Raw genomic sequence first — 11,161 nt, forward strand, 5'->3', positions numbered from 1 at the left:
GTTTTGTTTGATTTTCTGCTTATGACCTGCAGTGAGCTCAATTTTCTTTGCTATACCAAATTACAAAAAAAGTGTGTTGTCTTGAGGGAAACTGTAACTGCATTTATGCATACACTGCCTCATCAGCAAAGATTTTAAGGATATAAGGTTTTATTTATTTTATATTTTATAAAACATTGCACACATTTAGGAAAAACCAGTAAACGCCTTCAGGTGTGTTTATCCATAAACAGACAAAAAGAAGAAAAGATCTGTATCACCAAGATATAGGCCAAACATTTTATATACATTTTTTAATATAAATGATTTATCAGTGGCCATAATTTATTATTTGAATTAATGTGAAAAAAGTAATAATTTCTATACATCACAAAATGTCCTGAATTTAAATCATTTTTGCCAGTACAGGTTTTTGCTTTAGGCAAAAAAATACTATTTTATACTAAAAAATGTATTTTACGATACCTTTTTTATTGCTCTAAAATTGTAGTGTATTTTATAGTAACAGTGTATTCTGGGACAATAAATACATTTTAATCATTTTAAACACTTTTTTCTTTTCTATCTAAAACCTCTAATATAAGAGGTTCTCCTGAGGAGAGAAATTTTAATTTCATAGATTTTAAACGGTGGGTTCTCAAGCAAATCGGCTGTGGTCAGTACAAAATCTAGCGAGACACAGCAATAAAAGCAGACCATGACGCTATTGCAATACCTGATCGATTTTAAAAAAGTGCCTGACTGTTGCAGCATAATTAGGACAGCCCGATAGTTTTCTCCATAATGACATTGCGCTTTAGAGCAAAATTATAACCCGGCAATCACTATGAACAAAACAAACCGCATTCAGGGCATCTTCTGAAACGGCGGGTCACAGACCTGCAGTCCGTGTGCATGTGTGCAAGATCCCTGCAGAAATACAGCACTATCCGTTAGCAGTAGGATATTGATTATCAGTTTCATAGATTAGCAATGGTGTACTATTTCAAGAGCTAGTTAACTGTTTATCGATTGCTGTGCTTTAGTGGTTATGTCTTAAATGGTTTGATTTTTACTGACAGGTTGTTGTTTTTTGGAGCATGTGTGTTTGTTAAATTAATATGATTTTTTTTGTCTCACAGAATACTTTTAAGGCCAGGTATCTGTCTGATAGTGTAGCCCAGCGAAGTGGAGAGTTGAAAGAGACCTGCAGCGCTTCGGTAGATGTTATAAATCAGCAATCTGTATTTTAGGATGAAATGTAGGACAACAGTCCGCAAAGAGCTACGACTTATCACAGGTAAGAGGAAAAAAGCATTGAGTGTGTGTGTGAATGAGAGAGAGCGAGGCTGTTTGTTATGAGTGTGTGAAGCAGCTCTGCAGGTACAGGTCACTTGTTCCCGTTCACAGGCCCAGTGGACTGAGGTTCTGACAGCTGAGAAAAATGACAAGGACATCTTACACTCTTACTTTACCCTCACAGTGAGCAAAACACACACACACACACACACTCCTCTCTAGCTGTCTTACTTTCTAACTGTTCTGTTAAATGTATTCATATTACTCACCCTTTCACTTCTATTAGTCATCGGTTTTGAGAATAGAAAGCCATGTCCGATCGAACTCCTAAAGCTTTTCGTCTGCTTCCCTGCCTCCCTCATTTACATTTTCTCCAAAATGATGGAAAAAAAAATGACGCTCATTAGAATGACCGAATTTAGCCAGTATTGACATTGTTTCATATAGGCTCTAGTAGAACTATTTGAAGATATGAAAAGTAGTGCTGCCATCTACTGGATGTTGTTATCAAATCAAAAGATATATTAAAATAAATGTCCCACAGCCTAGCGGTTTACAGGCCAAACCTTTGAAATGATACAGGCCACCAAAAATGCCATTTTGGAGAAATACGGGCCTGATGAATCTGACAGATTTTGTGACGGGCCGTTTAGATGAATCTCACGGCGTGGCATAAACGTACTCTTGAGGATTTACAGCTCTTGCTGAACAGTTAAAAACTCAGATAGAGGAAGAGCTTGTTAAAGTTTAGTACCTGTCCTGTGGGATGGTCTAGAGTTATTGATTGTCCCTTATCTAGGTTAACATCTCAGTGTAAGGTCTTCTGAGGCCCTTTCAAGCTCTCAATCACACTATTGTGTTCTTGTGAATAGAGCCTACTCCTTACGCTTGCATTTCTTTTTATTAGCGCTTGTGCTTTTTCAGCTGCTGCTAAGTCTGTCAGAGTGCATTGCAGTTTTCTAAATACTCCAAATATGTATATTTTAGACTGCACATATTTTTCTCATGCAAAGCATTAAAGTCAATAATTTACTCGCCCTCGAGTGGTTCCGAACCTGTATGAATTTCTTTGTTCTGCCGAACACAAAGGAAGATATTTGTATCATTTTGGTCACCGTTGACCTCCATAGAATGGGGAAAAAAATACTATGGAAGTCAAAGGTGACCCAAAACAACCTGGTTACAAACTTTCTACAAAATATCTTCCTTTGTGTTGGGCAGAACAAAGACATTCACACAGGCTTGGAACTACTCCAGGTTGAGAAAATTAAAAAAATTACAATTTTTGAATAAGATTTAATATTACTACAGTGTAATTTAGAGAAACAGAAAGTGTGTAACGGTGGCGTATTTTATTCACAAAACACAATATGAAAAAGTTAGTTCGGGCGCCAGGCAGATTAAATCCACCAACAAAATAGTTTAGCTCAGAATGAGCTGACCACCGGTTACACACTGTTTACACTCCACACCCATGAACAAGCACAAGAAAAAAAGATACATATATACGTATAAATTTAGTGAAAACTGTATAATTTCAGATTTTCCCCAAAACAAGACAAATGATCACATCACTCAAGTTCTTTGAAGTAGGCTATACAGAGTTCATAAGAAGAGAGGTCACATTTCCTTTTCAATTCCCAGGGACTTAATTTCCCACTACTCACAAATGGAAAGGTGGAATATATATGGAATATGAATGTAGCAATTATGAATAAAATGTGCGTTTATGTGTTTGTGTGTGAATTTGTTTGTTAACTGTGTCATCGGGGCAAATACCAGCTGTTCGAGTTTGTATAGTGGTGCCCAATGTTCAATGTGCGCTCTCCTAGGCTCCGCCTCAGCTCGCATATGATTAAAGTTCAAATAAAGCGTGTTAATAATAATATAAGTGAACGCAGAGTACCTCAATCCATTTGGAATCAGCTCACTCTTACGACATCTTACGAGCAATCCGAAGCACAGACGCCAAACACTCAGATCCAACGAACAGCACCCCAGGCGGGAACGGCCAAGCACAGACTCGACGACGATCCAACGACAGCGCCCACAACACAAGCGATATCCTCCAATCCTCCGACTGTGGAACAATCCGAAGCACAGACGCCAAACACTCCGATCCGATGAACAACACCTCAGGCGGGACTGCTCAAGCACAGATTCGGCGATCGCACCAGCAAAACTCCCGCAGCATTCACCTAGGATCGCCGGTCTCCCCAGTCTCCACAGTCATTGCATTGAAGAATCAAAATGTACAACACCAATAATCGAAATCACTCGCGACTCATGTGTCGCCTCCGCCATGACAGTTGCACTTTGACCCCCGACGCACACACACACACACCCCCACACACGTTTGTGTGCCCCCCTTTTATCTGTTAGGTCCGCTTTGTATAACGTATACGTTTCTTATTGGTCACACACACACAAATAATAATAATAATAAAAATAATAACAAAAATACTGTACGATTCATTTAATCGCTACATTCCCCCTCCCTTGAAAAAAAAAAAAAAAAATCTTCCTGGTTACTCAATCAGAATCCTAGAAATTCTTCTTCATCCTCTGAAGTTTCCTGAAATATTTGCAAAAGTTTTTCCTTATTTTGAATCTCTAGTTCTTCTGCCGTGGGTAGGGTAGCACGGTTTCATGTTACACACATGGGCTGTGTGGACATGATCGCCTGTAGTCTCCTGTGCCACACGGTAATTAAGTGGACCCAACTTCTGGATAATCCGGTAGGGACCTTTCCATTTTGTGGCTAACTTGGCAGTAAATTTGTCTTTAGCACTCGACTGAGGAAAGTTCCTAATCCACACACGATCTTGTTCCTTAAATGTTAGCTCCCTTCGATTTTTGTTGTAATTCCTTGTTTGTCGTACAAGAGCTCTTTTACTGTTCGCAATCGCTTTAAGCTGGAGCTGTTTGATATCATGAACCACATCATATCCAGACATATCTGGCTTAAAACTCTGGTCTCGAAGGAGTTTGTCCATTGGACTCTGCAGCTTCCTTCCTAGTTGCAGTTCAGCTGGAGTCATACCTACGGTTTCTTGGACGGCAGAATTCAGGGCGAATCTGAACTCAGGTAAATGCTGGTCCCACTTGCTGTGATTCTCATCCAGGTATGCAGCAATCATGCATTTAAGTGTGCGGTTGACTCTCTCAGTCATATTCGTCTGAGGATGGTATGCTGTGGTCAACTTGGGAGTTACCTTCCATTTCTCACAAATCTCCTTAAAGACAGATGACATAAATTGTGTTCCTCGATCAGATAACACAAAATCAGGCACACCCCACCGGGTCAGAATTTCTTTCCTGAAAATTGCAGCGACTGTTTGAGCCGTGGCATTACGCATGGGAACATCTCCACCCAGCGAGAGAAATAATCAATGAAGACCAGAAGATATTGATGTCGGCTGGAACTAGATGGCAAAGGCCCCATGATATCCACCCCCAGCATTTCATTAGGGTGAGTGACCATAGTGTGTTGTAATTTTCCAGCAGCTTTTTGATTGACAGTCTTAAACTGTTGACATTTCACACATCTCTTTACCCATTTCCTTACATCACTCCACATCCCATGCCAATAGGCCACCTCTTGGATTCTTTTATAGGTCTTGTATACTCCTCCATGACCACTCAAGGGGCTGGCATGATAGTACTGAAGAATCTGGTGAATGAGGTTACTAGGAATGCATATTCGAAAATGCAACTTATCATCCAGATAAACTTTACGATAAAGTTTGTCTTCCAGTACCTCATACTGCTCTTTCAGATTGACATCACCTTTCGCCATATCCTGGAATATTTTCATGATGACCACGTCTTGATGTTGTTCTTCCCAGATCTTCTCCATAGAGATTGGAAATTCATCTGGCTCTTTTTGACTAGTGTACAGGTTGCAGTTAACACTGTGAATTCGAGAGAGTGCATCAGGTGCCACATTAAGTTTACCTTTCCTGTATTCAACAATAAAATCAAATCTCTGTAAGCGTAGAGCCCATCTGATCAGCCGACTGGAAGTCTTGGTGGAGTCCATTACCCACTGTAGTGCGGAATGGTCAGTCACAACAGTAAACAGCTTGTGTTCGAGATAATGCTGCCACTTCTCAAGGGCCCAAACAACTGCCAAACACTCCTTCTCAGTCACAGAATAATTTCCTTCCGCATGGTTTAAAGCTCTGCTAGCATAAGCTATAACCACCTCTTTCCCATAATCCTTCTGTGTCAGCACTGCACCCAATCCGGTTTCACTCGCGTCAGTGTAGACAATGAAAGGGTGTTGTAAATTTGGGTGTCCCAGAATGGGGGGAGTGATCAAGCAATTCTTAAGTTGTTCAAAGGCTTGTTGGCACTGTGGGGTCCATTGGAATTCCCTGCCCTTCTTTTTCAGAGAATTAAGTGGTTCAGCAATCTGGGTAAAATGAGGAACAAAACGATGGTACCAACCGGTTAAACCAAGAAACCTTTGGACTTCTTTGAGGTTTCTTGGGACTGGGTAGGATCGAATGGCTTCAACTTTGCTAGGATCAGCAGAGATGCCTTGAATGTTCACGACATGACCCAGGAATGTCAATTCCTGCAAGCAGAATTTGCTTTTCTTAAGGTTGATTGTCAGACCGGCTTTTTTCAACTTGTTGAGAACACTCTGAATGTCAAATAAGTGCTGTTCAACAGTGGGAGAATAGATGATTATATCATCTATATAGACAAAGCAATTGTGGCCACGTAATTCACCCAAAACGATTTCCATCAACCTTTGGAAAGAAGCTGGAGCATTTTTTAAACCAAACGGCATAACATTAAAATGGAATAATCCAAAAGGTGTGATGAATGCAGTTACTGCTGTACTTAAAGGGTCCATAGTCACCTGCCAGTATCCACTATTTAAGTCAATAGAAGAAAAAATCGTAGCACCAGAAAGAGACTCCAAAATTCCTGCCATATTTGGTAGTGGGTAGGCATCACTTTCTGTAACTGCATTTACCTTACGGTAATCAACACAAAAACGAAGACTCCCATCCTTTTTAGGTACTAATACGACAGGTGATGCCCAGCCTGAATGTGAAGGTGATACTATGCCTGCATCCAACATTTCTTGCAGCTGTTTTTCCACAACATGTTGTTTGATAGGAGACATGCGATATGGTCGCTGTTTTATTGGTACTTGTTGGGTGAGGTAAATACGATGTTGAAGAACATCAGTACGGCCCAAACTGAGTGTACATACCTGTGAATTAGTCTCAAGAATATAACGTAACTGACCTTTACCCTCAGCGGATAAATGAGCTTCCTCTACAGCATTGTCAACGAAGTTCCGTATATCCTGGTCATCCATGCTGAACATAACTGTAGGTTGGGGAGGAGGAATTGAACTCAAAAGAGAGATAGTACGACTAGAATTCACTTGGTGCCTTCCTTTCCCAAGTCCAGTTTCCGGCACACTTGCACTGCCTGGTTGAAATAAATAATTCACATCTGGAGCAGATTTAAAGGTGTAACTCTTGTCAGTAACATTTATCAGTAACCCACTGAAAAAAATAAAATCCAAACCCAGTACGACTGCGTAAGCCAAAGCTTTGGGCGCTAGAACAGCAACTGGTATGGTGAACTCTTGATCATGGAGACGAATGGAGATGTTCACCCATCCCAGAGGAACTTCTGCTTCTCCATTGGCCAAATATAGAGGTCCAAATGTCCAAGGTTGGAGATCACTGCCTGACAAAGCAAGGGTTTTCCAGAGAGTTTCATGAACAAGTGTATAGCTTGCGCCAGTATCAACAATGGCTTTTCCTGTCCATGAACCAATGGTAACCGGGACAATTAACTGTTGAGGTACACTAACAGGATTTCCAGGGCTAGCACCCGTCCTTGGAACTGGAAAGGTGGAATCAGACTTATCTGGACCTGCTCGAGAGTTCTTTGTGGATGTAGAAGTAATGGAATTGTTTGAAGGTTGACCAGGCTGTTTAGAAGGGTGAAAGTTTCGTTTGTTACTCTGTAGTTGGTGACCTGAAGTCTGGGTAAGTTGAGGAGAAGTGAAGTAAGGACAAACACCAGGTGCATGAAATCCTTTACACCGCCAACATTGCACAGTGGCCTGGGAAGCAGCAACTCCTTTAGATGGCATTATATTGGGCTTCACAGCAATTTTCTCATCACACTGTTTCTGTTGTTCATGATCTCTCTCCAGTTGGTGACCCAGACGAACTAGCTCTTCTACAGTAGTGACATGGCTACGAAGATGACTGGCCAGATATGGTTTTATGTTTTTAAGAATCATCTTAACAATGTCTACCTCAGTTAAACTTGGTTTCCATCTTTTACAGAGGGCTCTATAAGTAAAGGCGAAATCCCTCTCCTTGGATCCTGTGACGAACACGTTCAGCTAACTCGTCTTCATAATCCTCAGCCAAAAAAGCAGCAAGAAAAACAGATTGGAACTCACTCCATGTGGTGACAGATGTCCTTGCAACTTCCCACCAATCCCGAGCAGTTCCGTATAACACGGTTCTGAACGTGGCTAAAATGTCTGTATCCACTAAAGGATGTAAAGCAAGAAAGTCTTCACAACGTGTTATATAAAGCAATGGATCTGGATCATCAGATGGTTTTCCATACGTAGGGAAGCTTATTTTGATATGATCATTTTTAACCATGGGAGCAGCAACGACTGGAGAATTTAAAGAAGATGGAGGCAAAAGAGAAGGATTAACAGGAGTAGTACGTCTCATGCTTAAATCATCCATTCTTTTTTCTTGACAATGAAAGTTTTCCTCCATTTTTGATTGTAGTTCTTTCATATTCGTGGACAATCCATCAGTAACTGAAGACAATTGGTGAGTTTCATGCAGTAATTGACCACATTCATGCTGTAATTGCTGCTGAATTCCTTTCACATCCTGTTGAATTTCAGATTGGAGCTGTTGTACCATAAAACGCACCTCTGAAACCAAAGTGTTTTCCATTTCCTGGAGTTCCTTAGACATCATACATTTCATAGCTTTAATCATCTGATCAGACTCAGTTTCAGCTTGTGGTTTCTTTACAGAGAAATGTAAATCAAGTAGTTGTTGCTTAACCTCTTCAACCTTTTCATCCATCTTATTGAACCGACTCTCAGAAGTGGATTGAATGAATTTCAATTCTTTAGTGAGTTCACTTATGGCTTTTCCTTGTTTGATCATGAAGTCATGCATTTGATCCCAGTTACCTTGTGCTTGAGTACTGAGTTGACCAATTCCTCTTCCAGGTGTTGGCAGGGTTATGGGTAGATCATACTGCACCCCAGAAGATGGAGACAATGTTGGTGACACAACAGGTGACACTCCAAGTGCAGACGAGCATAGCTGCATGGGTTCAGCTCCTGTTTGTTCATGTGAATGAGTTTGAACTGGAGTCCTGACACCTACTGAAGGATACTTCAAATGAACATGGCTTCGAGATTGAACAGGATGATCTGATTGAATGGCTAACTCATTGAATGCAGAAACGTGAGGTGACTGATGCTGCGCAAGTGTCCAATTTGGAGTGGACACATCTGGAACGTCCATATCAACAAAAGTTGAGGGTGAAGAAGGTTGCTCGGCCATAACTACACAAGCACTTTGATGTGGGTATTGTTTGTGTCAGTATTTGTATATACATTGAATTTGCCCTTTAACTGCAAAAATGTAACCCACAATAATTCTTACATTTCAGTGCAACATCCTGCAAAGCAATGTGTAAAATACTTAATTATTCAGTACAACCACAGTCCTATTTAGTTTTAGTCTGCTTCCCAAAACACTGAAGGAAATGTGATCATATTAAACAGGGAGCACACTTCAATATTTCACAAAGGTCAACAATGGCAAGTTCAATTTCTCATTAGTGTACTCACACTTCAGTAAGCAATTCAAAGGCACATGAAAGTTCAATTCAAGTAAAAGTTCAAAGTTAATGTTCAGGAAAACTCATGAGTTCAATTCTAGTTCGAATTCAGTCCTTTCAAGTCCGTTTGGTCCCTGTTCGGGCGCCACTTATGTAACGGTGGCGTATTTTATTCACAAAACACAATATGAAAAAGTTAGTTCGGGCGCCAGGCAGATTAAATCCACCAACAAAATAGTTTAGCTCAGAATGAGCTGACCACCGGTTACACACTGTTTACACTCCACACCCATGAACAAGCACAAGAAAAAAAGATACATATATACGTATAAATTTAGTGAAAACTGTATAATTTCAGATTTTCCCCAAAACAAGACAAATGATCACATCACTCAAGTTCTTTGAAGTAGGCTATACAGAGTTCATAAGAAGAGAGGTCACATTTCCTTTTCAATTCCCAGGGACTTAATTTCCCACTACTCACAAATGGAAAGGTGGAATATATATGGAATATGAATGTAGCAATTATGAATAAAATGTGCGTTTATGTGTTTGTGTGTGAATTTGTTTGTTAACTGTGTCATCGGGGCAAATACCAGCTGTTCGAGTTTGTATAGTGGTGCCCAATGTTCAATGTGCGCTCTCCTAGGCTCCGCCTCAGCTCGCATATGATTAAAGTTCAAATAAAGCGTGTTAATAATAATATAAGTGAACGCAGAGTACCTCAATCCATTTGGAATCAGCTCACTCTTACGACATCTTACGAGCAATCCGAAGCACAGACGCCAAACACTCAGATCCAACGAACAGCACCCCAGGCGGGAACGGCCAAGCACAGACTCGACGACGATCCAACGACAGCGTCCACAACACAAGCGATATCCTCCAATCCTCCGACTGTGGAACAATCCGAAGCACAGACGCCAAACACTCCGATCCGATGAACAACACCTCAGGCGGGACTGCTCAAGCACAGATTCGGCGATCGCACCAGCAAAACTCCCGCAGCATTCACCTAGGATCGCCGGTCTCCCCAGTCTCCACAGTCATTGCATTGAAGAATCAAAATGTACAACACCAATAATCGAAATCACTCGCGACTCATGTGTCGCCTCCGCCATGACAGTTGCACTTTGACCCCCGACGCACACACACACACACCCCCACACACGTTTGTGTGCCCCCCTTTTATCTGTTAGGTCCGCTTTGTATAACGTATACGTTTCTTATTGGTCACACACACACAAATAATAATAATAATAAAAATAATAACAAAAATACTGTACGATTCATTTAATCGCTACAAGTGTTATGGTGTTCTTTAGGACATCAGCACTTACTAATACAACCAAAGTACTGATGTACTGCAGTGTATTTTGTGTTTCAGATATGGGACAACTTTATAACTAAGACAGCTGTAAAGCAGACTTCGATCCACTTTTAGAGAGTGTTCATGGATCCTTGCGTCAGAAAAGTTTTATCAAGGTTTGTACATTAATGTTGATCTTAAGACAAATCTGACAATAATTAAAAAGGTAAATAAATTACCTTTTATTGCTTGAACAGTTTTTCATCCCAGATTTTGAACAAAAAGATTAAGAACAAAATCAAATGAATTGTGTACAAGATTGAATTAAGAAATTTTCTTTTGAGCCACAATTAGGGGCTTTAAGATAACAAACCACATTTGTCATCCATTAATTTTTGTAAAATCTTTCCGGCAATTTTAACTTGAACCACGTTCTGAAACTAAATAAAACATGGGCGTGGGTCACTTGATGAAAACAATAAACATTTGCAGAATATACATTTTAAACCAAATGCTTTAATGTAGCTCAAATGCTTACATTTATTGAAAACGTGGAATAGTTTGGCAAGTAAAAACGTTTAATGTTAATTATTGTCTCTGTAAATGGAGACCCTCTGAGATGTTCCTCTGTGTTGTGAGGGAAAGAGGGATGTGTACAGCAAGCAATCTGTGACAAAGTTGGGTTAATTGTTAGCTGTT

Source organism: Puntigrus tetrazona, chromosome 7, assembly GCF_018831695.1.
Source record: "Puntigrus tetrazona isolate hp1 chromosome 7, ASM1883169v1, whole genome shotgun sequence".
Taxonomy (NCBI): Eukaryota; Metazoa; Chordata; class Actinopteri; order Cypriniformes; family Cyprinidae; genus Puntigrus; species Puntigrus tetrazona.